Here is a 27,213-nt window from a genome sequence, read left to right as displayed (position 1 = left end):
CTAAGGCATCAGATCAAAAATTAAAAGAATTCCAAGAAGTCACAATTTGAACTGACACAAAACTGACAAAAGTAAACTCACCCAATTAATTTAGAGTTCTTGAAAAGAGTCAGTCCAAATCAATCAAATATAAATTGGAAATTTAATACTGATATTTAAAACTTTCAGTCCAAACCTCCCACAACCAGACATGAATTAATATATGTATATATATATTTATGTGCGCACAACACAATAATCCAGTACCTTCATTAACTTGAGGAACTTTAGCAGTAGGGTCAGGTATAGCTCGGTAAGGGTTAGGATTAAAGTTCTTAAGAAATATGGCCATGTGTACACCAGAATTTCTGAAAATATCTGTATATATATATATTAAAAAATAATGAGATGCAGATTGATCTACTCTGCTAAATTTGGGTCTGCAGTATTAAGAAAAACTTGTACACTAAAAACAAATAATTATGTTTGTAATTGTATCAAATTTACAGTGAACAAAAAAAGATTTAACTGTTATTAAATAAAGTATTCAAGTAAAAGTAAAAATTTATTATTTATTATATATAAGTTTTTGGAAATTTAAAAACTGTCTTTATCAAAAATTCTAATTATATGCAAGCAATGGACTATTGTACACATTGCTTGCTTTGCAAAGTTATTAGCTATATACAAATAAAATTGCATTGTATTAGAGTACATAGTTCCATTATTATTTTGTTGTACATTTTCTGGCTGCAAATTATGTAAATGGTTAACTATTTTAAGTTGAAACAATGTATATAAAATTTTCAACACAAATTTTAAAATGGTTGTATCCTGTTCACTGATACTTTGAATACATGCTTCGCTTGAAAATATATACAAAAAATATTTTTGCTTTTTTCCCAATACATGTACTAAGCCCCAAAAAGTAACATAAATAGGTACGTATAGATTATAACATGCCCTTTTCCATATTGGCCCTGGTATCATCCCGAGACTCCCATATCGGCCTCGAGGCTTTAGCCGAGGGTCGATATGTGTCGAGGGATGATACCAGGGCCAATATGGAAAAGACATGTTATAATCTTTTTATCACATATTTAATTTCTGCAGAAAAGAGAAAAAAAGGTCAATTATAACAATTTAATGAAAGATAAAAGGTAAAATCTTAAACATTTTATCACAAACGTGTCGTTAAGGACGCAGTGACGTCACATCATTTAGAATCAGGGCACAATATCAATATGCTCTTTTTTGCCCCGGGCAATTTTGAGGTTATTGCATATGCTAAACCAGACGTATTCGTAACAAATATGTGATAATAGAAATTATTAACTGCAAAAATGATCAGCAAAACAAGATCTACAAGATATTGTTTAACTAATTTGAATAAAGGTAAAACTAGAATATAAAATGGCATATTTTTTCCAGGTGAGCAATTCAGGCTCTTAAGATTTATTGTGCCCTGCGCGACATAGACATACTGGGCGTCTGTCCGTGCGATCTTGTTAGCGCTCTCAAGTGTACAATTCTTGCCAGATTTTCATTAAACTTATATCATAGGTTTATAATAACAATGTCTTGGACAAGTTCGAAAATCAGTGCTGATTAATTATTTTTAAAAGAGTTATGCCCCTTTGAAATATTCATTATATTGAAAATTGCATTGTTAGTGCTCTTATGTCATGTATGTGTACAATTCTTACCAGATTTTTATGAAACTTATATCATAGGTTTACATGTATATCAGCAATGTCTCGAAAAAGTTTGAAAATTGGTCTTGATCTATTATTTTTAAAAGAGTTATGCCCCTTGGAAATATTATGTATTTATTGGAAATTGCATTGTATTTGCTCGCTTGACTTCATTTCTCTTAAGATATTTATAAAAAATTTAAAGAACCAAACAATAAAATTTTTTGACCCTTGAATAGATAAAATATGTGCAACACCGGGGACATTAGAACTGTGTTCTTTTATTAGACTTGATTATTATATAAACTAGACCACACCCGTGATATCACGGGTACGTGACTGAATTATAGTATATAACTATGCGCAAGCCTTATTTAAGTATTAGTATTGTCATCTGATAAAGTCATGCCGATTATAAGATACACAGTTTTTCTCTGCTTTCAAGTCTTTCTGTTTGAACCCGTCGAACTGAAACAATAATATTAATTATTTGGAAATCAAAAGGTCCTGGAATGGAGTATTTTTTAATCAACAGCATTGTCCTATATAAGTTATAAATACAGTTGAATTCTTTGCTTCGTTGTTTTACGTCATGCCCACTAACAAATTGAAAACTGTACCTATACGCCTTATTTTTAGTCCAGATTTTTAGCATTCGTATTGTTATCTTAGAAAGTCTTACTAATTAAAATACCACAATAGGTAACAATTTGACAATTTAGTAGTGTCAACCCTGTGGTTATGACCCGTGTATATAGCATATTAATCCTGAAAACAACGTTTGGTGGTGCGCCTGTCAGATGCGGAACGTACAGATAAGGTAATAGGTAACAGGTGAATATACTATTGGTATCGGTAGCGGACTCGACCCGGAACTTCTTAATTATTGGCAATATTAATTACATGGAAAACAAAAGGGCCTGGAGTGGTGTAATTTTTAATCTACACCTTTGTACTACATTAGTTATATATAAAGTTGAATTCTGTGATTCGTCGTTTTTACGTGATGACGGCTAACAAATTGGACCTCGTAATTTTAGTATTATAGATGTGGTTTTGGGTTACCTTATAACACTATGTATGTTTATTTTGATGTATATGTACATGTATATCTACATATTTTTTATATTTATATTTACACAATATTGGATTGCACCTAAATGAACATTTAAAAACAATGTGTGATGGTTTACCTGTTATAATTATAATTAATTGGTAGAGATTTTACAAGTCATTGATTAATATAAAATTTATCATTACTTGCTTATTTTCTTTTCACTTGCTGTAAGTTAACCATATGGAGCTTGTACTTAAAGTCAGTTACTGATACAGTGGAGATCACTTCTAACCTCTCATTAGAACTGTCAGGAGAACTGTCATAGAACTGTTCTAACCTGTCCTAGCTAGAACAGTTCTATCCTAGAACTGTTCTAAGTAGAACTGTCGAATCAGTTCTAGGTAGAACTGTCAGGATCAGTTCTAGGGTAGCACCGTCTAAATCAGTTCTAGGTAGAACTGTCCAAATCAGTTCTAACCGTAGAACTGTCAGCAGAACTGACTAAATCAGTCAGGACTGTAGAACAGTTCTAAACTGACGTCACTGCAGTAAGGGCACTTTAGAATTTAGAAGAAATAATCACTTCCAATTACTTTGCTATATAATAGCAGATTTTCTATATTTCTTTCTGATCATACGTTACATGTATGTAAATATCGAAGTGAATAGGAGGTTATCCAACTCATCGGAGAAATATTTTTATAAGATTGCATAGGAAACATCATTGTTTACGTTTCTTCATTCCCCGTTTTTAACAGTCTCTTCATACATGCTGAGACTACTGTTATCGTAGTCTCAGATACATGTCATAAATATAGCTCTGCATTTAATTCATGGAATTTTAATCGTTATTTACCTTGTTTGCCTTGGATTTACATTCATTTAAGATTCTGTTTTGACAAATGTTCATACGAAAATTGTACAGTGGATGAATTATGAGATATTAATGATAAAAGTGTATTAATAACGTAAACAAACTATATACATTTGCACCATCTCGTCAATTTAGCCAGACTTAGGGAAGGTCTATTAACAGGAAAGATAAAACCAGAACAGTTATTTTCAATACGTTTTTATCTGTAACTTTTGTTTTACTCAACATATTGTTAAAATTTAAATTGCATAATAAAGAACATGGTATTTACTTATATTATTTGTAAAAAATATAAAAATGAATAATAATTAAGTTTAAAAAAATCTGCCAGGACAGTTTAATTTTATGAAAAAAATGGCTGAAATTGCCGAGAAAAGTTTACTTATAATTGAAATATATCTCCAAAACAACTGTCTGGCATAATATTTTTGTACGATTATAAAGATCATGAAATATTCATTCTAAAAATCTATAATTTAATATTTTTTTCAGCTTTTAAAGGTAAAAAAATCTTCCAGGACAGTAGCCTTTCACGTTGGAAATTTTGTTGAAATTATTTCAAAATACAAATACAAAGTTAAATATCTTCTTCAAAATAAATGTCTCGTAAACACATGTTAGTTCATTGGAAAGATTAGAATATAAGCTTTATGAAAATATAAAATTATATGAACTTTTATGTCATTAACACCCAAAAAAATCTGCCAGGACAGTAGCCTACTCCGCTAAATTTTAAGAAAAAAATGGCTGAAATTGTCGAGAAAAGTTTACCTATAATTGTTATATTTTCTTCAGTACAACTGTCTGGCATACTATTTTTGTATGATTATAAAGATTATTGAATAATCTTTCTAAAAACCTATGATTTAATATATTTTTTCGTCTTTTAAAGGTAAAAAAATCTGCCAGGACAGAAGCCTCTTACGTTAGAAATTTTGTTGAAATATCATGTTCAAAATCAAAATATAAAGTTTAATATCTTCTTTAAAATGAAAGTCCGGTAAACAAATTTTAGTTCATTTAAAAGTTTGAAATATAAGCGTTTTGAAAATATAAAATAATATGGACATTTATTTTCTTAAAGCCAAAAAAAAATTGCCAGGACAGTAGCCTACTCCGTTAAATTTCTGAATTAATTGCAGAAATTAACAACGCAATTATTTTTTTTTAAATATAAAAATTAGTATTGGAATAGTTTCTTTTATGCGATTGTTTAAAGTACAATTTTGATACTACCATTAAGTAAAAGCTAGACCAAATCATAAAATTTAAAAACAAAAAAAGTGAATAAAAAAATTTGCCAGGACAGTTACTTATTATGTCTCAACTTGTGGACCAATTTGTTTCAAATCAAAATCGAAAGTTGAATAGATTGTTACTTTTTGTTGTAATAATTTGTTGTTAAGTTTTAGCATTAAATTTTGGGAAAAGATAAAAACATTCATTCGATAATAGATGAATTTCATAAAAAGTGTCCTAAAATTAAAGCTTAATATCTTCATTACCACACACTCACTTTACGGTTGACATGACAGAATATACAAATACACAGATTCGATGACAGATCGTTAAGTTTAGCACGTGCCAACTAAATATTTAGCTATAGGACGACTCATGAGACACTATTTATAATTGAAATACTCTAAATGGTTTTTCTTTTTTAATTTTAACTGGACCTTTCCTATTCTTCATTCTCTAATAAATTATAGCAAAAAACAAATCGATTTTGCCGCAATGACCATTAGAGGAGTAACGAAGGACCTAAATATCGAAATAAGCTTGAACATTAAGAAATATCTTATTTGAATAATGGAATGGACTGCTGCAACCCTTCAGTCCTTAATCAAGGCAAAATGTATACACCAAATTAAAGCTTATTGATAGAGGAATAAACTGAGTGTAAACGATATGTGCCGTACTGACCATTAGAGGGGTTACTACTACCTTATACCTCATTCGAATGATTAATACGAGAGGAAAAAAATGTTTATAGTCAATATGTTCTGCAACGAATATTAGAGGAATAAGAAGGATTTAAATATCAAAATACGCTTGAACATTGAGAAATAGCTTATTTTGAATAATGAAATGGACTGCTGCAACCCTTCAGTCCCTAATCAAGGCAAAATATATACACCAAATTAAAGCTTTTTGATAGAGGAATAAACTGAGTATAAATGATATGTGCTGCAATGACCAGTAGAGGGGTTACGGAGGACCTAAATGCAAAAATACACGTGAAAATTGAAAAATAGCCAATTTTGAATAATGAAATAGATATTTTGAAGAAATACTGTATATATATAAAAAAAAAAAAATAATGGAATGGACTCCTGCGACCCTTTAGTCCCTAATTATAGATAAACCTCATACCTCATTCGAAAGCTTATTACGAGAGTAACAAAAGGTATATAGTCAACATGTTCCGCAACGCATATTAGAGGAGTAACGAAAAACCTAAATATCAAAATACGCTTGAACATTAAGAAATAGCTTATTTTGAATAATGGAATGGACTGTTGCAACCCTTCAGTCCTTAATCAAGGCAGAATTTATACACCAAATTAAAGCTTATTGATAGAGGAATAAAATGAGTATAAACGATATGTGCCGCAATGACCATTAGAGGGGTTACGGAGGACCTAAATGCCAAAATACGCGTGAAAAGTAAGAAATAGCCAATTTTGAATAATGAAATAGATATTTTGAATAATGGAATGGACTGCTGCTACCCTTTAGCCCCTAATTATAGATATACCTCATACCTCATTCGAAAGATTATTACGAAAGTAAAAATGTTTATAGTCAATATGTTCCGCAACGAATATTAGAGGAGTAACGAAGGATTTGAATATCGACATAAGCTTGAACATTGAGAAATAGCTTATTTTGAATAATGAAATGGACTGCTGCAATCCTTCAGTCCCTAATCAAGGCAAATTGTTGAATAATGAACTATGAATAATGGACGTATTTCAGCGCGGTCGTGATAACACCCACGCAAACATTCTAAGATAATTACAAATCCTGAGACATTGATGGTATTGAAATTCCGTATTTTTTTTAACTCACGATTAAATAATCAGTGCATCCCTGTTAATAACCAACCCCTAATGTTGATAACACACATTATTGAAAATTTATCAACATAAAGTAATACAACATGAGCTCCATAATAAATTCTTTTTTCAAGTTGTAATAATTGATATCGAATCTTTTTTCTACTTTTACTTACACTGATGCATATCATTTTAGAGAGATCTAGAGGTTTAAGATACATTATATAGAAAAACAAATCCACATTGACCGATACATTCCAGTAGATGCTTTGGATGCTAGGGGAAATGGTACTTGCAATAATTGAGAGTGCACTTGAACCGACAGCGTTTTCAAGACTAGAAATTTCCATTTTCTTTACAAAGTAATAATAAAAATATGCTTCGCCGAGCGCAGCTGAATACGACCACAGAGGTCAAACCCTGAACAGTTGGGACAAATATGTTCAATATTTAAACTTGAAACAGATCTGAATTTGGACTGTAATTAAATATTTGGCACATTATAAGATCTGACACAGAATAAATGTAGGTAGTCAACAAACATGAAATTGATTTGAATTTATTTTCAAGTTAAGATTTCTTGCTGTTGTGCAATACACTGTGTTGTTGCGCAGTACTTGGTAAATCTGTTCTCATACTATATACCGGTACACAGGATTAGTCAAATAAATTGTGAAAAATAGATGCCAAATATAAAATCAATATAAAAGTAATCAAGCACAAAATTGAGAATTGGAAATGGGGAATGGGTCATAGAGACAACAACCCGACCAAAGAACAGACAACAGCAGAAGGTCACCAATAGGTCTTCTCCTTGTATTCCACCGCTCCTATTAAACGCCAAAATGGCTCAGCCTGGATTCCAGGTTAGCGGCACAAGGTAAAATCATTTGATAAGTTAAAATATAATGAAAAGTTTGCGAATCAATATGCTTCATGCTCTTTAATATAATTTCTGAGGAAAGAAATGTATTTTTTATCTGTAATCGTCAACGACGCTGATATTGTGGAACTGTTTAAACTGATTTCATACTATGTTTTTAATGAAATCAACTTGGACTAAGACAACACATTCAAATGTTCCGTGAGCTACACATTTTTATTAAACTTACCTCTTGACCGCTGCATTATTCATGTTTAGCTCGTGCTCCAGGCCTCACGGTCATAAAACTTTCGAGCATGATTTTTGTACTCAGACTTGAAAATTAACCAATCAAATTGCTGGATTTCATGTTTCGAGCATGATTTTTGTGCTCCGAGCACTGAGCAAAGTTTTATGCCTTCAACCCCAGGGGTGTCGTCATCGGAACTCCGAAAGGAAGCGTTAAAGTATCGGAAAGGGAGCAGAAACGCCGATTCTATCGGAAAGGAAGCGTTATGAATATACACCGTGTTTTGACCTGCATTTGTTTTACACTTTTAGTTAAATTAGTTGAATTTCTATTTTAAATTGAGCAAACCTTAGCATTGTTTATTGAGTACAAAAGACAAATTATAGATACTGTGCTTTGAATCAGAATTTTAGGAATGATTGCAGCTCCACATCCAGGGATAGATTTACATACATGTTTCAAGTGAATGGAGGTGACACACATTATAATTGATTTGTTATTCGATTTGTAGATCAATATAACAACCGAAAGAGTTATGTTATGTTGGAAGGCACTTTTTTATGGCCATCATATAATTGCATTTTACTTTGCATGCCCCCACCCATACAAAAATAATTAAAGTGCCTTCCAACCCCCCATGTATTTTTTCTGAAATAGCCCTAAGTAATATTTGATAGGAAACAAAAAAATATATATATAAATGTGTTCACAACTGATATGCATGAAATAAATCTGATGATTTTATTATTTTTTAGATCATCAGCAGGATAGCCAAAGTACACCTATATATCAGGCCATTAGGAAATTCAGAAAGTAAGATTTTACAGAACATATAAGGCGTTAATATCGTTTTAAATTATTGTTCAGGCAATTTTTCTAAAACATCAACCATCTATCCAAATTTAATATTAAGTTCCTTCTGACCCACCACAAACTGATTGATAAACTTCAAATAATTTTGATTAATCAAAGAGCTGAATAGCTCTGAGGGGAAAGACGGCCCTAGTTTCTATTTAATTATTTTTTTGGAAGGGGGGTCTCTTTTGATAGTTTTCATATGAAGAATGAAAAAGAGAACAGCTAGAACATGTAGAAAGGTTGACAATATTGAAATCAATTGTTGTTTATGTAATTTCATTTCCTTAGTTTAGGATTCAATTTGGACCAATGGAAGAGATCTGCATCTTCTAAATCTAAACATTTGATTAAAGTTGATAGCTAATTATCTAAAATTCAACTGAATTCTGTCATTTCACAACAACTACAATCTTTTTTGAAATCTTGATTGTGTACCACTGAACTGCAGGCTAGGGTCATTTTCCATTTTTTGTGACAGTACTCTTGGATTTTAAAGTTTTTTCTTAAGAAAGTGTAGACTGAAAAATCTATTCAGATTTAAATTTCCATTGTTAAAGTTCCCAGTTAGAACTCTTATCACAGGGAAACAGGTACTAATAAAAAAAAAAATGATTGATGTAAACTGTGTGAAGCTTGTTTCCAAATCCTAAATTTGAAATATTTGTAAATTCCATGAATAAATATATGTTAAAACTACAAATGCAACATTTTTTTTTCTCACCATTACAATGATTATGTAGGTACACAAAAATTTAGTTTTAATGGAAGACTACTAATCCAATGAAATGTCACATTTTAAGTGTTTAAATACATTAACTTTTATTTAAGGGGATAATTACTCATCAATTGAGGTGCTCCTGAATTGGAGGAAGATTCTCAAAACAGATTTTTTTACAGAAAAAAGTAATAAAATCGTTTCTTTCCCCTATCTCATGTAAACCCACGATCTTTGTATGTTTTGAAAGTTGTTGACCTACAAATTAAAGTATTGCATGTTGATGTTTGAATCATCTACAGCAAACATTATTATGTTTAGATTTAACAAATACTAATTTGTAATTAGTGCACGATCTCTAAGAATGATTTAAATAACCAGTGAACTGGTGAAGGATATCCCTGCTTCTTCCAAGAATGACGTCACTATAAAATACAATGTAGGTTGGATATATTTAGAATATCTCGTCATACTAATTTTTCCGGATTGTAAAAGAAACGTAAATAGTGTAAAGGAGAGCTCAAGATATGATAATTTCTTGAGAAACAGAAGGGAAATGTGTAAAAAAGTGTTTAAAGTCAAACTATACATTTCTGGGTCACCTTCTCTTGAATCTAAGTAAGATTAGTTGGGGGTTTTCCACACTATAAAAACAAAATGAATGATGTGAGGGAATATCACTCTGGTCAACCCCATAGGGGATTGACGGCTTGAAGCCGTCTTTCCCCAAAAATCATTATTCTTTCTTAATATTAATATCTGAAGTCAGGGATTTATTCTTTTTTTCTTTATCAGACAGGGAACTCTCAGGTATTAAAAGTTTTTACAACTGATATGCATGATATAAATCTAATGATTTTATTATTTTTTTAGATCATCAGCAGGATAGCCAATGAAAGTACACCTATCGGGCCGTTAGGAAATTCAGAAAGTAAGATTTTACAGAACATAATATCTTTATCAGAGTGTGGAAGATACATGTATGTAATGGTTTAGATTGTAATGGTATCCCAGTTTCTTTTGTAAATACCTTAAAATCACACCAATGATATATTCTGCATTTATTAATTTTGTATTTGTCTAATTCAGTGTAACATGCACTCAATTGATTGTCAGTTGCTTAACATCACAAGGCTAGTATTTCATACACATTCAGGAGGAGAACACATTGACAATGCCATAGAATGCAGTCTGGAAACAATCTCTCAAATTCTTTTAAAATTGAATATGGAAATTCAAACAATGTGTAATACCATGGTTAAGTCAAGTTAGTTTTAGTTTAAAGGGAAAATTCACGATTTTTTACTTATGGTTTAAATATGTTCATTATGACATAATATATATATTCACAAAGTTTTATCGCTATATGTGCAGTAATAAAGGAGAAATTCAATAATTAATGAAAAAATATCAACTACTTCCTGTAGGTCGTGACGTTTTCTCCTGATTTTTGCATGCCGGGATTTAAAATACAATCATTAAAAGTCTTGGTTTTTAATCATATGTTAACGTAATCGTAAGCGCGCCGATGACTTATGCTTTATCTAATAACCATCCGATAATAAGAAGATAAAACGCACAGACGTTCAGTTGTACTCATTCGTGAGATAAATTATCTATGTTAAACGTATATATTCGAATAATTTTTGTAGACAACACAAAAAGTTATAAATTTATTTTTAATAAATGCATTTTCGGACTGATAAGGTGAACAAATTAAAGTACAATAATCTGTAAAGACAATATGATGGTGTACTATTATTGACCTTTTACTATCTCTGCTATGGCTAGGTTTATACGATGTGTGTATTCACGGTTCTGTGGCAATACTCGTAGATGGCTTGTTGAAAGGTAAATTGTTATTTGCACTTCGGTATTTAACCACGCCTCTAGGGCACACCTTGCCAGGTGTGACTGTCTATTCGGATCAGTGGTAGCATTTAATACACACATTAAAAATACATATTCAAGTTGGTGACAAATAAAAATTGGTCGCCGTGGAATTATTTAATTATATTTGGTGCTATTATTTATTTGAATTCAAATAAGTTAATTTACAAAGAAATACACAATTTTCGGTTAAAGACGGGGAAACTTAATTCATATGTCAGAATGAAATGATATACAAGTCTTGTCCTTGATTTATGTCTCATAAAAAAGAGGGACTTAGAAATTAGAAATAGCTTTACTAAATCATTTTTATTTGTCTTTATTAGGCGAAAAAATGTACGAGAACACTTACATTTAGACTTTTGAAAGCCATGTATTAATTAATATATGAAACTATCTGAAGATAACTCTACCGAAGCGGAATATAATATGTACGAATAAAGAAAAAAATATTTTTGTAATGGAATCGAAAAATTACGAATAGATATTCTTTTCAAGTGTGATAAACGTTAACCAAATTTATTCATAATGGGGAACGTCCTTATTAAAATCTGAGACAACTATAATAATCGTCGTCTCCCAACGTATATATATACTTAAATAACTATTTGATCAACGATGTTTAAAATTAAAAGACAACGAATTTAATGTTATCTTTCCCTATTTTTGAATGTTATTATAAGTCTGTTCAACTTGCAAGAATACCCCTAAAGCGGACAAATATCCGACAAGCAGTTTATTCTTTAAATTGCTGTCATTGAATATCAAGAAAGAAAATAAATCCCGAAATTGATACTCAATAGTTTTCCTAGAAAATATTCACATTCCTTGGGGATTATTAGTGTACGTCCAGTTGCATATATTTTACATGAATGTTGGAACAATTGTGATGATGACGAATTTCGTCCTTTATTCGAGAACAATTTAATTGATATATAAATCTGTGAGTTTACTATGTTCTTAACTTCGATGAACCAAAGCAAGTTATAAATTGACCTGTATTTAAATCAACTTGAAATTGTTTCTTTTTTTTCTTCTTCTTCTTTTGGTATACAATAGTCTATCGAATTCGTTGATTACATACTGTTGGCATACATGGACTAGTCTATTTACAAAACTTTTACCACAATTTACACAAAATGTATGTTTCTTTCTTATGTTCAATGTATACATGTATACATATCTTAAATTGCGCTACTGACTATAGTTCCGTAACTTTCTACCAGGCGTATGTATACACGAATCGTCGACAAGTGCGCACATTTTTTTAGATCAATAATTCTGGTATGTTCCAATCTGTCCTAAACTATTGACAACGAGTATATATTACATTTTCCCAAATTAAACCTTGGAAAAATATGTAAATAGATTTGTATTTCTTCAATTATTTTTTTTTGTATTATTTTTTTTTTATAAATAATATTCTTTACACCAGAAATGTTATTTATAAACAAGCGTATGAGTTCAGTAATGACTAGTATATTATATCACTTTCGGACACGCAAGACAAAAATGTATTTTATACATGCACCTGATAGTTCAAAATGGAAAGTTATAAGTAACGGTCGTGTACACTGATCAATACCTACAGAAGTGAAACGATGCATGAACTTGCAAGCCCGCCGGACAGGAAATCGATTGAATACCTGGACGTGTCACCTTACACCCCTTCCAATACCTTTGGGAGTAATACCTTTAGCCATGCTGGTGATCAGATAAGGGAAGATCCGAATTTATTTAAATAAAGTTTATTACTTGAAAGAATTATGAACGAATTAGATTTTCGAAAACAATTTCCACGGAACACTTATTTATCATTTTATGATTTGAACTTTGACTTTTTAACTAATTACAATATTTTCAGTTTAAAAATAACAGACTATATGGTTATTTAAAAATATAAGACCATTTTCCGTATCAAGTTAGTCAGTCAGATAAAACAACCGTACGATTGACAAGATATCGACACGCAATTACGACTACATCGTTTACTGTAGTTTTGTTCCTTTGTGGTTTATTGACATATCGGGATTTTTCATCGGAGAAGGTGACAAGATGGCGGAGAGTAGAGAACTGATACTCAAAATTTAAAATCGATGGTGATCTCTTATTTAGCGGAATAAAACTTTAATATCTATAAATTTGAGCATTTTTATACAGAATGGACATAATATCAATTTTTGATTTTTTTGCGAAGTTTCCCTTTAAGGTAGCTGGGGTGTCTAAATGTTCAACTATAGATTTTTCTTAAAGTTCAGTAAAAGACTTCTGGGTCAATGTACTTTCAAATTTCAATACTAAAACTGGGGGTCACGGATCTTGTTTTTTTCGTTAAAATACATTGAAATTAACAAAATTGGGGTTATTTTTATATTGTTTATATAGAGGAATCTGGAAACTTAATTTTTCCTTATCGAGGAAACATTAAACGATAGAATTGGCTAAAATTCGATGAGAGAATTGCTTTTCATTAATACTTCCGAAATATCAAATAAAGATGGGGGTCACAGTCTTATTTTCTTGAAAAATCCCAAAACACAAATTGTCCTATCAAATTCAGTCTAATTATCTGCCCTTGATTTTAAAAGGATTTTTTTCTGGAAATTTTAAATATACTTTACGACACTTAATTTTTTGATAGTTTAATCTTTAAATTTCAAGTTTAGGTATTTTGTTGTATATTGAATGCTACTTGGTAAAATATTTTTAAAACAAAAAAGTATTTTTGCAACATGCCCAGAAGGGATGCTCAGAAAAAGACACCCGATCTACCTTTTATTTTATAGTTAATATCCTGCTTATTCTTATGAAGTCAGCTAAAATAGTTAAGTTGATATGCATTGGAAAACTTAGAAAGTATGTTTATAAAGAATATTATGTTGCATGGTAATTCAACCCCTGTCTTAAAGAGGGTGGGTATATAGAGATGCACACCAGTGGCGGATCCAGGGGGGGGGGGGGGGGTTCCGGGTGTTGGAACCCCCTTTTTATTTGGCCGATCAATGCATTTGAATGGGAGCATATAGTTGGAACCCCTCCTTTACTCTGGGTTGGGAACCCCCCTTTTTAAAATGGCTGGATCCGCCACTGCACACATTTTTCATGGAGATGATTTGGCCCTGAACCATCAGTCATGATTCATTGATTTATGGTGTTTTGCATACTTTACATGTTAAATTACTGTCATTTTAATATCAACATTTGCATTTTACTTTAAATTATATGCAAGTTAAAGTATATCTCTGTATCAACAAATTATATAAAAGGATTTTTTTATTTGTTAATGTTGGGATAATATATATTGCTTTCACTTCTATACAAACCAAAAAAAGTAACACCTACTATATATTCTACAAAGATGAAAAAAATTATATCTGTGTTCCCACGAACATTCTGAATAAAAATGAGGGTCCACAGGCAGGCAAATGATTTAAAAAAATATTAATTGCATAGCTTTTACAGTTGAAATAGTCTGATTGATTTTAATATTGCTTGTTCCACAATGAAAAAAGTCTTGGGTAGGTACTAAAAAGATGTGTTGATCAAGTTGATCGAAACACATGTATTTTTATAAAGCCTTGAAATTGTAGGTTGTTTTTTTTTTATAGTTTTAGTTTATAAGTTTTTAATTTGATCCAACAAATATTTAAAAAGTGCATTTCATCTTAAAATGTTAATATCTGTCATAGGAAGGAAAGAAAGACGGAGAATCCACATACTCCCAGATCTACAAGAGGAAGGTCAATTAAATTTACCAGAAAACACAAGCAGTAAGTAATATTGAAAGAAATGCAGGTAATTTCTGCAAAAAAAAAACCAGCCTTGATACTTTTTTCTGTCCCACACATGAATATAGAAATTTAATGAACATTCATCCGTGTAAAATTATGGTTTTTATCTCAAAAATATACTTAATTGGTAGTTCTAAAAACTACATATTATATACAGTATTGGTTGATTTGGCGTAAGTTTTATGCCTAAGTCTTCTTCTATTTATGATAAGTCTGTGATAATGTGTATAAAGTTGTAGTAGCTTTGTAGCATTTCCTTTACATCGAATTTATCCTGCCTATCCCAATGTCCACTGAATTTGAAAAGTTTGCATTTCTTACATTGATTGATTGATTGATTGGTGTTTAACGCATCTTTCAGCACTATTGTGCTATTTCGTGGCTGTCAGTTTTTATTGGTGGAGGAAGCCGGAGAGAACCACCGACCTAAGGTAGGAAAACTGACAATCCTAGTCAATTAAGATTGGAGTCGAGCACACCTGCCACGTGCTGGATTGGAACTCACAACTTTAGTGTTGACAGGCTATTGATACAGTAGTTGGACTACTTAGACAACTCGGCCACCAAGGCCCCTGCATTTCTTACAAGTTGTTTTTTTGATATGTTAAATAAGAAATTCTTAATAAGGTTAACTAGTCAACTGTTTTTTGGCATCTTATTCTCATAGCAGTTTTCAATATTTGGTTTAAGGTTCATCATAACAAACGGACAATGGCTGTATTTACATGCCAAAAATTACTCTGAGTACAGACTTACCTGTGGAGTTCGAAAAGTTTTAATGCCTGGCATCCACTAGATATAATAAAGTTAAATGCATTTTGTGTTTCAGAAAGATGAAATCTCTTTTAGATTTTGATGGGCATTTTTTTTCATTCATGCAAAAGGCGTGAAAATTAACTGAGTTGTGGTACAACTATGAGATGCTCCCTCAGGTAAAAAACCGGTTTGTATTGTTTTGATTGTCCTTAATTGACATGGACAACAGGTATCATCACATCTATAGGTGAGTTAAAGAGTTTATCTGAGTCAGTGAGTGGACAGTATCAAAGTAATTCAGGTGTTTGTTTATTTTTACACCTTCTGCAGAAAGGAAAAAAAATGCCCATCAAAAACCAAGAAAGATTTTATCTTTCTTAAACCCAAAATGCATATAACTTTTATATATCTAGTGGATGCTAGGCATAAAAACTTTCCAAACAGCACAGGTAAGTCTGTACACAGAATAGTTTTTGAGTTGAAAATACAGCCATATTTGTCCATTTATTATGATGAACCTTATACAATCCATATCAGGCAAGTCTGACTAACATTCCTTTTTTCTTTTCTTTTTTATGCCCCACCTACGATAGTAGTAGGACAAGACAAGACAAAGACAAAATATTTTATTTCCTCAGACACAAACGTGTACAAGAGGTCAAAACATAATAAAGTATACATATAAATCGACAGCAGAGTAGTGTACGATAATAGCACGTGATTTTCATGACATTGAGACATATACATTATATATATTACCTATTGAGTTTAGAGGATTACATATATACAGAATTCTTTCGTATTGTTCAGCGATTGTGAGTACATAAATATATATAAATGTATAAAAATTGCATCTACAAAAAATAAGTAATCTTTCTAAGGAAAGTACATACTTTCCTATACACCTTTATGTTGCAAAATGAAAGTAAACCGATCAATTTTTGCCTTGAAGGATATTGTAGGTAATAATTAGGTACAAGATTTTGTCTAAGAAGTGATACACTAGGATGTGAACAAACACACAAATAGTGATATTCGTCGCCAATATTTTGATTACATAGATGACATATCCTATTTTCTTTTAAAATATTTTTCCATCTTCCCGTTTCAATTGGGAATTTAAGATTTGAGCATCTAAATTTAGCCATATACAATCTATCAGTCTTTCCCAATCGAAGTAGATAGGGTTCTAATTCAAATATACTTTTGAATTTACCATAGAATTCTCCTCTAGAAGAATTATTAATTACAGAAAACCATTGTTGTATAAACTGATCAACAAGTTTTTGTTTGACAAGAGATTTCAATATTTCTCTATTCATAGGTATTTGATCATTCCATATAAAAGTAAGACCACATTCATCAAAAATGGATTTAATGTACGTAACCCATTTAAAATGTGTGGGTTTACTCTGGTGAAGTTGTATCATAAGTCTATATAATGTATTAGATAATTTATTCTCACTTGAGAGCATATCATTCCAAAACATAACCATACGTAGCTTAATAGTAATATCAATGGGATAACGACCCAGTTCCCCGTAAACCATAAAATTTGGCGTACTTTTCCTCACGTGCAGAATATTTTTACAAAACTGCAAGTGCATCCGTTCCAATCCCTGTTTATTTTCAAATCCCCATACTTCACTAGAGTAAATCATTATAGGTAGAATAAGACAATCAAAAAGCTTTAGCTGTATATCTACGGGTATTGCAATATTTCTTATCTTTCTATATAGTGCATACAGTGCTTTATTGGACTGTTCCAATAATTTCTTTCTAGCTGAACAAAAAGAGCCGTTATAATTAAATACAATACCGAGATAAGTATACGAGTCTAATACATCAATATTTTTACCATAGATTTCAAAATCTGCTTTAACCTTGAATTTCTTTTTGCTGAAAATTACAATTTTAGTTTTACTTGTATTAACTGTGAGTTTCCACTCATTACAATATTGCTCAAAAACTTTCAATGCATGTTGCAGATCCTCCTCTGACTCAGATAAAATAACTGTGTCATCTGCATATAATATTATAAATATTTTTACATAACATAATAAGGTCTCTTTGCATTTATCAGATATATTTTCAAGGTCTTTAACATCATTATCTAGTAAAAATTTCTCCAAATCATTCAAAAAGAGAGAAAACAGAAAGGGGGATAAATTCTCCCCTTGTTTCACTCCTATATTACAACTAAAAAATGCAGAAATATCCTTTCCCATTCTAATACATGTCTGGATATTCTGATACATATTATGTATAACTCTCAATATTTTGCCTTGAATATTATATTGTAGCATCTTTTGCCAAAGTCCAGCTCTCCAAACTGCATCAAATGCACTTTTGAAATCAATGAACGAGCAAAATAATTTTTTACCAAATGAAAAATATAGAGAAATAAGTGAATGTAAAATAAAAATATTATCCATAGTAGAAAACCCTTTTCTGAACCCAGCCTGTGCTCCTGTAATTAAGCCTATTTCATCTGACAATTTATTCAATCTATTATTGAGCACAGCAGTGAATGTTTTACTAAGACATGAATTGAGAGTAATACCTCTGTAAGAATTCGGGTCAGATTTGGAACCCTTGTTCTTGAAAATTGGAACCATTATTCCTTTGGTCCAACATTCTGGTATAATACCAGTGTCTAACACAATGTTAAATAACATTACATACACATTAATCATATCATCTAATGTACATTTAATATATTCATTTAATATATTATCATATCCAGCAGATTTATTATTCTTTAATTTTTTTACAGCACATTTTATTTCTTCTACTGTTATTGGAGAATTTAACAATTCTTCTATATCTGGTGGTAAATTATTAACATCAATATCTATATAAATTTCATCATGTACATTATTTTCATTCATGGATTTAAAATAATCATGTAATGTTTCTACAGATATTTCAGATTTCTCATCTTTATTTTTAACAAATTTATTCAAAATTTTCCAAAACTCTTTCTCTTGTTTTTTTGACGTATTTCTCAATTTTTGTTCAAAGTCAAATTGATAGTTTTTGTATGCTTGGTTTGTAACCATCTTGTATGATTTACTTGTCTCTAGTAGTTGGTTGCGTGTTACTTCATTTTTATGAATGTTATATCGTTTTCTGGCTTTATGAAATTTTTTTCTCGAAGTGAGACATTTATTTGTGTACCAGGGTTTTGAGTTCGGTTTCTTTCGTGATTTGTAGTGCGGCTTTGAAAGAGTCGCCTTTGCAGTATTTTGGAAAAGCTCATTTATTTCTCCGGTGATGTTGTCTATGTCTTGTTGAGTGCATGTATCACGTGTGTGTATGTTTTCAAGGTCATTCATTATATTGGTCAGCTGATCTTGACTATTGTGAAATGTATATACAAATTCGTTTCTGTTATTGTCGTTCCACTTGATTGAAGTTGAGTTTTGTGATGTATCATGTGTAATTTGATCATGTGGTAATACTGATTTAAAAACAATGTGTATTGCATTGTGAACATCAGAAAAAAGTGGTACAAAATCAAGTATCTCAAATTCATCTACTATAGAGAACAATTTGGATGATAAAAGCAAATAATCAATAACACTGATATCTTTACATGTAGTACTTCCAATACCTATATCAGAACCAAGTCTGGAGTTAGCTATATAAACATTGAGTTTTTTACACATATCCAACAGCTTATGACCATAATTATTAATATTGCAATGACACTCTGACATTCGGGATAACGGTATATTTTGAAGCTTCAATTGTTCATAATCTAACATGTATGACAAAATTTCATCATCACTTTCTAACTCAAAAATACCAATCAATGACTCATCAGGAACAATAAAATCATCTCGTGTTCCCGTTTTTGCATTAAAATCTCCAATAAGAGAGACATATGAATCAAATTTATCAGCAAATGTCAATAATTCAATTTCAATTTCTTCAAATGCATCAGTATTTGCATATTTAGAATTTTCCGGTGGTATATAAACAGCACCAAATAAAACATCTTTTTCACAGTTTAGTAGACATTTTTGAAATTTAAACCACTGTACATATTGACTTTCACTTTCAATTAAACTGATAAACTGTTTCAAAATATTTTTGTATATAATTACAATTCCACCTGACTTTTTAGTTGCACCCTTTCTATTCTTTGTTACATATGAAAAACCATCAGGAAGATCAATTATATCTAAATCATCTAATTTAGTTTCAACAAAAACTAATACATCATATGTTTGAAAGATATTTGAAAATTCAGTAAATTTTAGTTTAGACTGTAAACCACATACATTAAGATAATAAACATTCAGTCCAGATAAGTGTTTATTTTCATTCAATACAATATTGTTTCGTTTCCTTTGTCCTCTTGTACGCCTGTCCTAGTGTCCTGTGGTGTTCTGTGGTGGTATAGACTCTATAGGATTCTTCGACATGGTCCTGTTGTTGTTCCCAGGTACAGACATCGGAATGTGTTGGTCAGATGGTGGCTGTTGAGGTCCATGATCAGTTGGTGGTTGTCGGGGTCCTTGTTGATGTTGTGGATTTATCTGAGGCACACATTGACGTGGATCGAAACGCCTTTTATTGATAAACAATTTATCCTCTACCAATACTGCTTCATGTCCCTTTTCACGAGCATCTTTCAGAATTGGTATAAGTTCACGCCTCCTTTCTATTATTTCTACTGGAAATTGTTCATGTACATAATATTGAGGTTTTTGTTTAAGTTCTTTTTTTGCTGCTTCCAGAACTCTATTTCTGTCTTTTCTCCTTTCAAATTTTGCAAGTATATTGCGTGGACCTCTGTCCTGTCTGGGCCTAAGCCTGTGCACAACATGAAAATTTATATCTTTACTTTCAAGTCCCAGTTCTCTTTTAATAAAGTCTTTTACTGTTTCTTCTGTGTTTTCTGTTGGATTATGATCATCATAAATGCCTTTAAATATAAGATTGTCTCTCATAGACCTTGTTTGCTGATCAATGATTTTTTCCTGCAGTTTATAATTTTCATCAGTTAATGTTATATTTTGTGTTTCTATTTCTTGTAGTTTTGAATGTAGACCACCAAGACCCTTGTCTAATGACACAATATTTGATGTTTGGGCTTTTAACTCAGTTTTGATGCCACAAATTTCACTGTCCAGGTTATTACAATGTTCTTCCATATCTACTAGCCTTGATAATATATATATCTTCCAAAATGTCAAGTTTTTGTAACTTTTCTCTGACTTCATGCATAAACATTAATAAATCAGGATGAGGTGGAGTTGATATAGGGTGCATAGGGATTGGCACTGACGGTGTCTGATGTCCCATCTGAGCTGGTGTTGTATGTGGAGCTTGTAAGTGATATGGGGTAAATGCATAGCCATTGTCTGCTCCATAAAGTATTTGTCTAGATGAAGAAATAACATTACTAGATAGCGGAGTATCATTTAAGTTCGGTGTATACTGTGTTGAATATTGATTAGTACATGCTTGCATTAGTGTTGGAGGTAAAGAGTACTGTTTTGAACCTGATTCGTTCATATCAGCCATCTTGTTTGGTTTGTTTGGGGAAGGAGTATCTGTTGTTTTTCGTTTATTAGTATTCATACCCGAAAAAATTCTTCATAATGTAGTTGGATCATTAGTTTGATCAATGTTTCTCACAAAATAACCAATCATTGTGTTATAACACCACTTATAACTTCTTTATAATACTTTTAGTCTCTACACAATATTTCATGACTCCTACCCCTGCCGCCATTTTATTTTAGGGGCATTATGTTTTCTGGTCTGTGCATCCGTTCGTTCGTCTGTCTGTCCCGCTTCAGGTTAAAGTTTTTGGTCAAGGTAGTTTTTAATAAAGTTGAAGTCCAATCAACTTGAAACTTAGTACACATGTTCCCTATGATATGATCTTTCTAATTTAAATGCCAAATTAGATTTTTTACCCCAATTTCACGGTCAACTGAACATAGAAAATGATAGTGCGAGTGGGGCATCCGTGTACTATGGGCACATTCTTGTTTTCTTTTTGATTTTTTCATGGGAGGGGGGCTTGGGGCTTTTCTTGGCTGGATAAAACTTTTAACCTTTTTAGTAATACAAATTATATTGCTCCAGGTTTTGAACGGATAGTATTGAGCACCCTTAAACATGTGGTAAAGAATCAAGAAAACATCCAGGCAGAGCTTGCCCTCATTTCCGGAGCAGCAGTAGATGATGAAATAGAAGACTTGCTTCCCTCTCCAGTAAATACCCTTGAGGATTTTATCCAATGGGGAATTAAATTGGAGGAGAAGCAGTACAGAAAGAAATTGGTAAGAGAGTGATTTTTTGAAGGAATAATATACATGGAGATAGATTTTCTGTCATATTTTTATTGATATTAAATTCATTTTTAAGAAACTGGTATAATTATAATAATTCACTTCTTCTGCATGCATTAAACTACTTTTGGCAAGTTGGATAAATTATTTTGATTAAATTGTCTTTATATAATTTCCTGTCAAATTCATACACAATATTTATATCAGAAAAGATTAGAACATCGCCTAATAAAAAAAACTCTATATAGTTTAATTATAAAATTCTTCGCCGGCCTCATACATTGTATTTGAAAATGAACTATTTTAATTGTATTAAGGTAAAATACTCTTTATTTGGCAATATTTTGGATTTTGAGTAAAGTTAGTATGCTTTTACAACTCAGTCATATTGAAATATTTCTTATTAAAATAAATAAATTGTGATAACTCCACAATGCTTTTAATACTTTGTTTATCGATAGAAGTGCTATGGATTTAATTGGTGTTGCATGAACTGCTGAAAAGAGCAATCTTGAAAAGCTCTGAGCTTTCTCTTAAGAATAAATTTATGATCCCTTATTGGATATCCCCTAATTAATTTTTGAAATAATATTGGAACCCACTGATCTTAAGGTATAATTAGATTATTCCCCTTTTGAAATTTGCTTCAATTTCCCATTTTGAATCCTTTTTCTACATAACATTAGGACAGTAATTTTTTTTTAGAAAAACTGGGGAATAATATGTCTTGCATGATAAAATATTGTGGTAATTTATAAAGTGTAAAAAAACTTCATGATACTACCTCAATATTTAAAATTGTTAATTAATGTTTGTTTGTTTTTGTATAGAACTATCTCCTTTAGCAGTAATATGAGTTGTTTGAAGAAACATTTCTTTGATCATCCTTGTATTCAATAAAGATATTTTTTTCCCTTTTTATTCTCATATAAATAAAAGGTTTATTCCTTGAATGCCAACATCCTTTGATCTACCGACAATTTACCTGTAAAATTATGTTGGCGTTCGAGGAATAGGTGCAAGTAGTTATCACAACAAAAGTGCATGCTTATCAAAACAATTATACTAATTAAACAGAAAGGTATTACAGGTAGCTAAATCACATTCATGTTTGTAAAGTTGTTGAAAATCATTTTTTGCTGTAACTGCTTAAACCAGTATGCTCTTCTCTAAAAAGAAAACTTCGAAATTTATTGCATCACAAAGTTTTTGGACTTGGATACTTTTTTCCAATATTTTTATGGTTGTGTGTACTGTCATATCCTTATGTTGAATTTCTCGAAACTTTGTATGTAATGTTAGATTACTATGTTTACTTTGTTCAGTTGTTCAGGATATTTTTCTTGGGTTTAATATTACACCCTTTTTTATTTATTGTAAGTCATTTATAATATATTGTTCAGGTGTTTGTTATGTTAGCAATTCATCAGAATTCTTATTACCCTATTTTATGGACTTGACATTTTGTAGAGTTATGGAGGATATTCTCATACTTTTTCATAGCATAAAAAGGAGAAAATTTTGAACAGTATTTATTTGTTTGTAGACAGAGAACGATGACCTATAGTTGTTTATTTCTGTGTCATTTTGGTCTCTTGTGGAGAGTTGTCTCATTGGCAATCATACCACATCTTCTATTTTTATATACAGAAAACAATACATATAACATAAGTAAACATATAAGAAGATTGACCAAAAGCACAAATCTTTATATGTGATCTGATAACTATTGTTGAATATTCTATACAAGCAATTTCCACATTTAAGAGTCTATTACAAGTGTAAAGTTTAACTAATTGTGAAAAAATCATATTATAAGTAGTTCATACTAACTAATAAAATATTTAAAATGATATGGATTTAAATAAATATTTTATATCCTCTCTAGTTTGAAATAATCGTATTTAAGTAGACTTTTAAAAAAAAATTTAAACATGTCTTATATTAATAAACCTTTCCATTCCTAAATTATTTTTTTTTAATGAAAAGTAATAAAAAACGTTTTTATTTTCTTTAATATTTTTTGAATATTCATGATAATTTTAACCTCAAAAATCTACTTTCTTCTTATCAAAAAGTGATAAAATGTTGCATTTTTATCAAATTCTCTAATTATTTTTTACATTTAAATACTTGTAAAATGATTTAAATAGTTATGAAAACACCTATTGTTCTTAAATAAACATCTATAGAAATATTTTTGTTGGCGTTCCAGGAATAGATAACATATAAAATGTTGGCATTCGAGGAAGACACCAAATAAAATTGCTCTTTTTTCTCCATAATAGGCATCTTTCCTTATTGCTTTTGGAGGAGCGACATGTCTAGAAACAGTGAGAAATATTCAGAATCTGAAGAAAACAGTGACTAACAATATACTATCTTTGTACAGCTTGAGGGGAAAAAAGGGGAAAAAGGTCTTTCATGACCACAACTTGTACAGAGTTCTTATAAGTAAGTACATAATCATTAGGGCTGTTCCAGATACAAATATATTATGGGTGTAGATCAAAATACTTGTTTATTCCCCCTTTCTGAAGTAGACAGTATATTGTGGGCCCTTCCATCCATCCAGCTTTTGTATCCTGAACTACCTGACAGAATGAAACATGAACAGAGAAGAAAAAAAGGTCTTTAAGGATTTATGTTTTTCACCAGACCTTGACCTCATTTCATGTATCAGTGATCAAGGATAAAGTTGAATGATTAGGTCCGTTTCTCAGATACTATAAGCAGTAGGTCAACTAGATGTTGTGGATGGAATGATTGTAAGGGGTACATGTCAGTCTGGCAGGTATCATCTGCCTTTGACCTCATTTTTATAGTTCATTGGTAAATGTTAAGTTTTTGTGTTTTGGTCTGTTTTTAATTACCATAAGCAATAGGTCAGCTACATATGGTGCATGGAATAATTGTAAGGTGTACATGTCTGTCTGACAGGATTAATCTGACCTTGACCTTATTGTCATGAATCTTTAAACATGTTAAGTTTATGTGATACTTGTTGTACAACCTTTGTCTTTTTTACTTTCGTCATAAAGTCAATGGTCAGTAAAGCAGGCGAGACATTTTAGCGTGTGTACTCTTGTATGAAAATATCATTTTTTATTTCAGGAGCATGTTTTAAGTTGCATAACTGCAAAAGACAGGAAATAGAAGATTGCATGATTGAGGTGTTAAAGCATGCTCTTCATATGCCGGGAGGACCTAAATACAAGGTAAATTGTTATATATTTTATTATAAACTGTTTGTGGCATCAAATAATTACCGCACTCGTACAGAAATCTTGGAAGAATAACTAGTGGTGCATCAATCAACAGAAACATCTTCTTTGTACCAATGGTAGCTAACAATCCTGTGTTTTTACGGTTTTAAAAAGCAAAAAAATAACTTCATATGAATTGTCAACGTTTACCTTGATATGAACAACGCTCAGACATAACAGAGTTGTCAACATTTTTAACTCATCTGGCCCAAAGAGCCAAGTGAGATTTTCTCATCACTTGGCGTCCGTCGTCCGTTAACTATTACAAAAATCTTCTCCTCTGAAAACTTGGCCACAATCATCATTGGGGTATCTAGTTAAAAAAATGTGTCCGATGACCCTGTCTGCCAACCAACATGACTGAAATGGCTAAAAATAGAACATAGGGGGTAAAATGCAGTTTGTGGCTTATATCTCTGAAACTAAAGCATTTAGAGCAAATCTGACATGGGTAAAAATCTTCATCAGGTTAAGATTTGCTGAATTATAATGGAAAAATGCGTCTCTGCATGACATTATGAGCTTGCATGTTAAAACTATCTATAAGAAAGATGTTTGTAACAAAACCTAAAACAGAGTATTCATTTTTGATAGATAAAAAAAAAACAGATCCTGTTTCCGCATTTTGCCTACAAGTTGGATTTCTATTTTCTTCTACATGTATTCTATTTTATGTTTAAATGAACCTTTTCAAAATGAGATTTGCCATACTATATTACAAATGTAGACATTTTTTATTGCTTGCAGTAAGTGTCATCAGAACAGAAAGTAGAGAGGAGTTATTTAAGATACTTGAAGCCAAAGTGTGTGTCCAAGACCTAAATTAAAATATTCAATTTAAACAATTTGTTTTTATTCATAAAGTTAACTGCTTTTATATTCAAATAAGAAGATGTGGTATGATTGTCAATGAGACAACTCTCCACCAGAGACCAAATGACATAGAAGTTTACAAATAAAGGTCACTGTATGACCTTCAACAATGAGCAAAACCCATACCGCATAGTCAGCCCCGAAATGACAAAATGTTAAACAATTCAAACGCGAAAACTAACGGCTTGATTTAAGTACAACACAATGAATGAAAAAACAAATATGATATACAGCAACAAACAACAACCACTAAATTACTTCTGACTTGGGACAGGCACATAGAGAATGTGACGGGGTTAACCTAAGTTTGTTGTCGCCAAACCCTCCCCCTAACCTGGGACAGTGGTGTTATAGTACAACATAAGAACAAACTATAAAAATCAGTTGAAAAGGGCTTAACTCATCAGCTTGTTCAAAACCAATAACAACTAATAAAACAATCATGCCTACTACATGTTTAAAGTTGGTTCGTTTAATTAAATCAATAAACTTACATTTATTTTCATTATGTATAAATTCATTTTAAAATTTGCATTATTATTGCCTTTATTTATTTTTTATTGTGTTTTTTTAGAAACCAGCTTCAAGAAGAAGAGAGGATATATCAGACTCTGAGTGACTCTTTAAATGACTCTTTAATGATACAAATTATATAAATGATAAATAATATATGATAATGTATAATATATATACATAATATAATTATGATCAAATTAAATATGAAAACACATCTTTATGCATTTGTTTGAAGTATTCTATTATCTGAATCTGAAGTTTTACAACCAACAGTAATGTCAAAATGATTTACATTTTCAATGGAAATACTAGTAAGGAAGAGCTGAGAGGCAGGGTAAAAAAAGAAGAGTGCATTTAATTGTATTGGAATACCATTTAAGTAAATCTTGAGATTAAAAGATGACCCTTTAATTTTAAGTGTGCCTTAAGCACTGTCAGCTATTTTTCGACTATTCTAGT

The 27,213-nt window shown here is 31.1% G+C and overlaps 1 long non-coding RNA gene across 2 annotated transcripts in view; it reads left to right on the top strand.

The window, feature by feature from the left end:
* The window catches only part of LOC139486756 (uncharacterized), a 40,351-nt gene extending 13,458 nt beyond the window's left edge, over window positions 1-26,893 (top strand). The window contains exons 2-6 of one of the 2 annotated variants that reach the window (XR_011655629.1): window positions 8,531-8,588; window positions 10,222-10,279; window positions 14,928-15,008; window positions 25,214-25,317; window positions 26,813-26,893. This is a non-coding gene — a long non-coding RNA (uncharacterized lncRNA). Of the gene's footprint in view, window positions 1-8,530; window positions 8,589-10,221; window positions 10,280-14,927; window positions 15,009-21,893; window positions 22,091-24,387; window positions 24,471-25,213; window positions 25,318-26,812 lie in introns of those variants that run through there. The other variant, XR_011655630.1, reaches the window with a different exon arrangement.
* Window positions 26,894-27,213: the final 320 nt, after the last annotated feature.

Source organism: Mytilus edulis, chromosome 1 (genome assembly GCF_963676685.1).
Source record: "Mytilus edulis chromosome 1, xbMytEdul2.2, whole genome shotgun sequence".
NCBI classification, from domain to species: Eukaryota; Metazoa; Mollusca; class Bivalvia; order Mytilida; family Mytilidae; genus Mytilus; species Mytilus edulis.
Note: the sequence above shows the minus strand (reverse complement) of the source record. Positions and strands in the feature narration are given on the sequence as shown.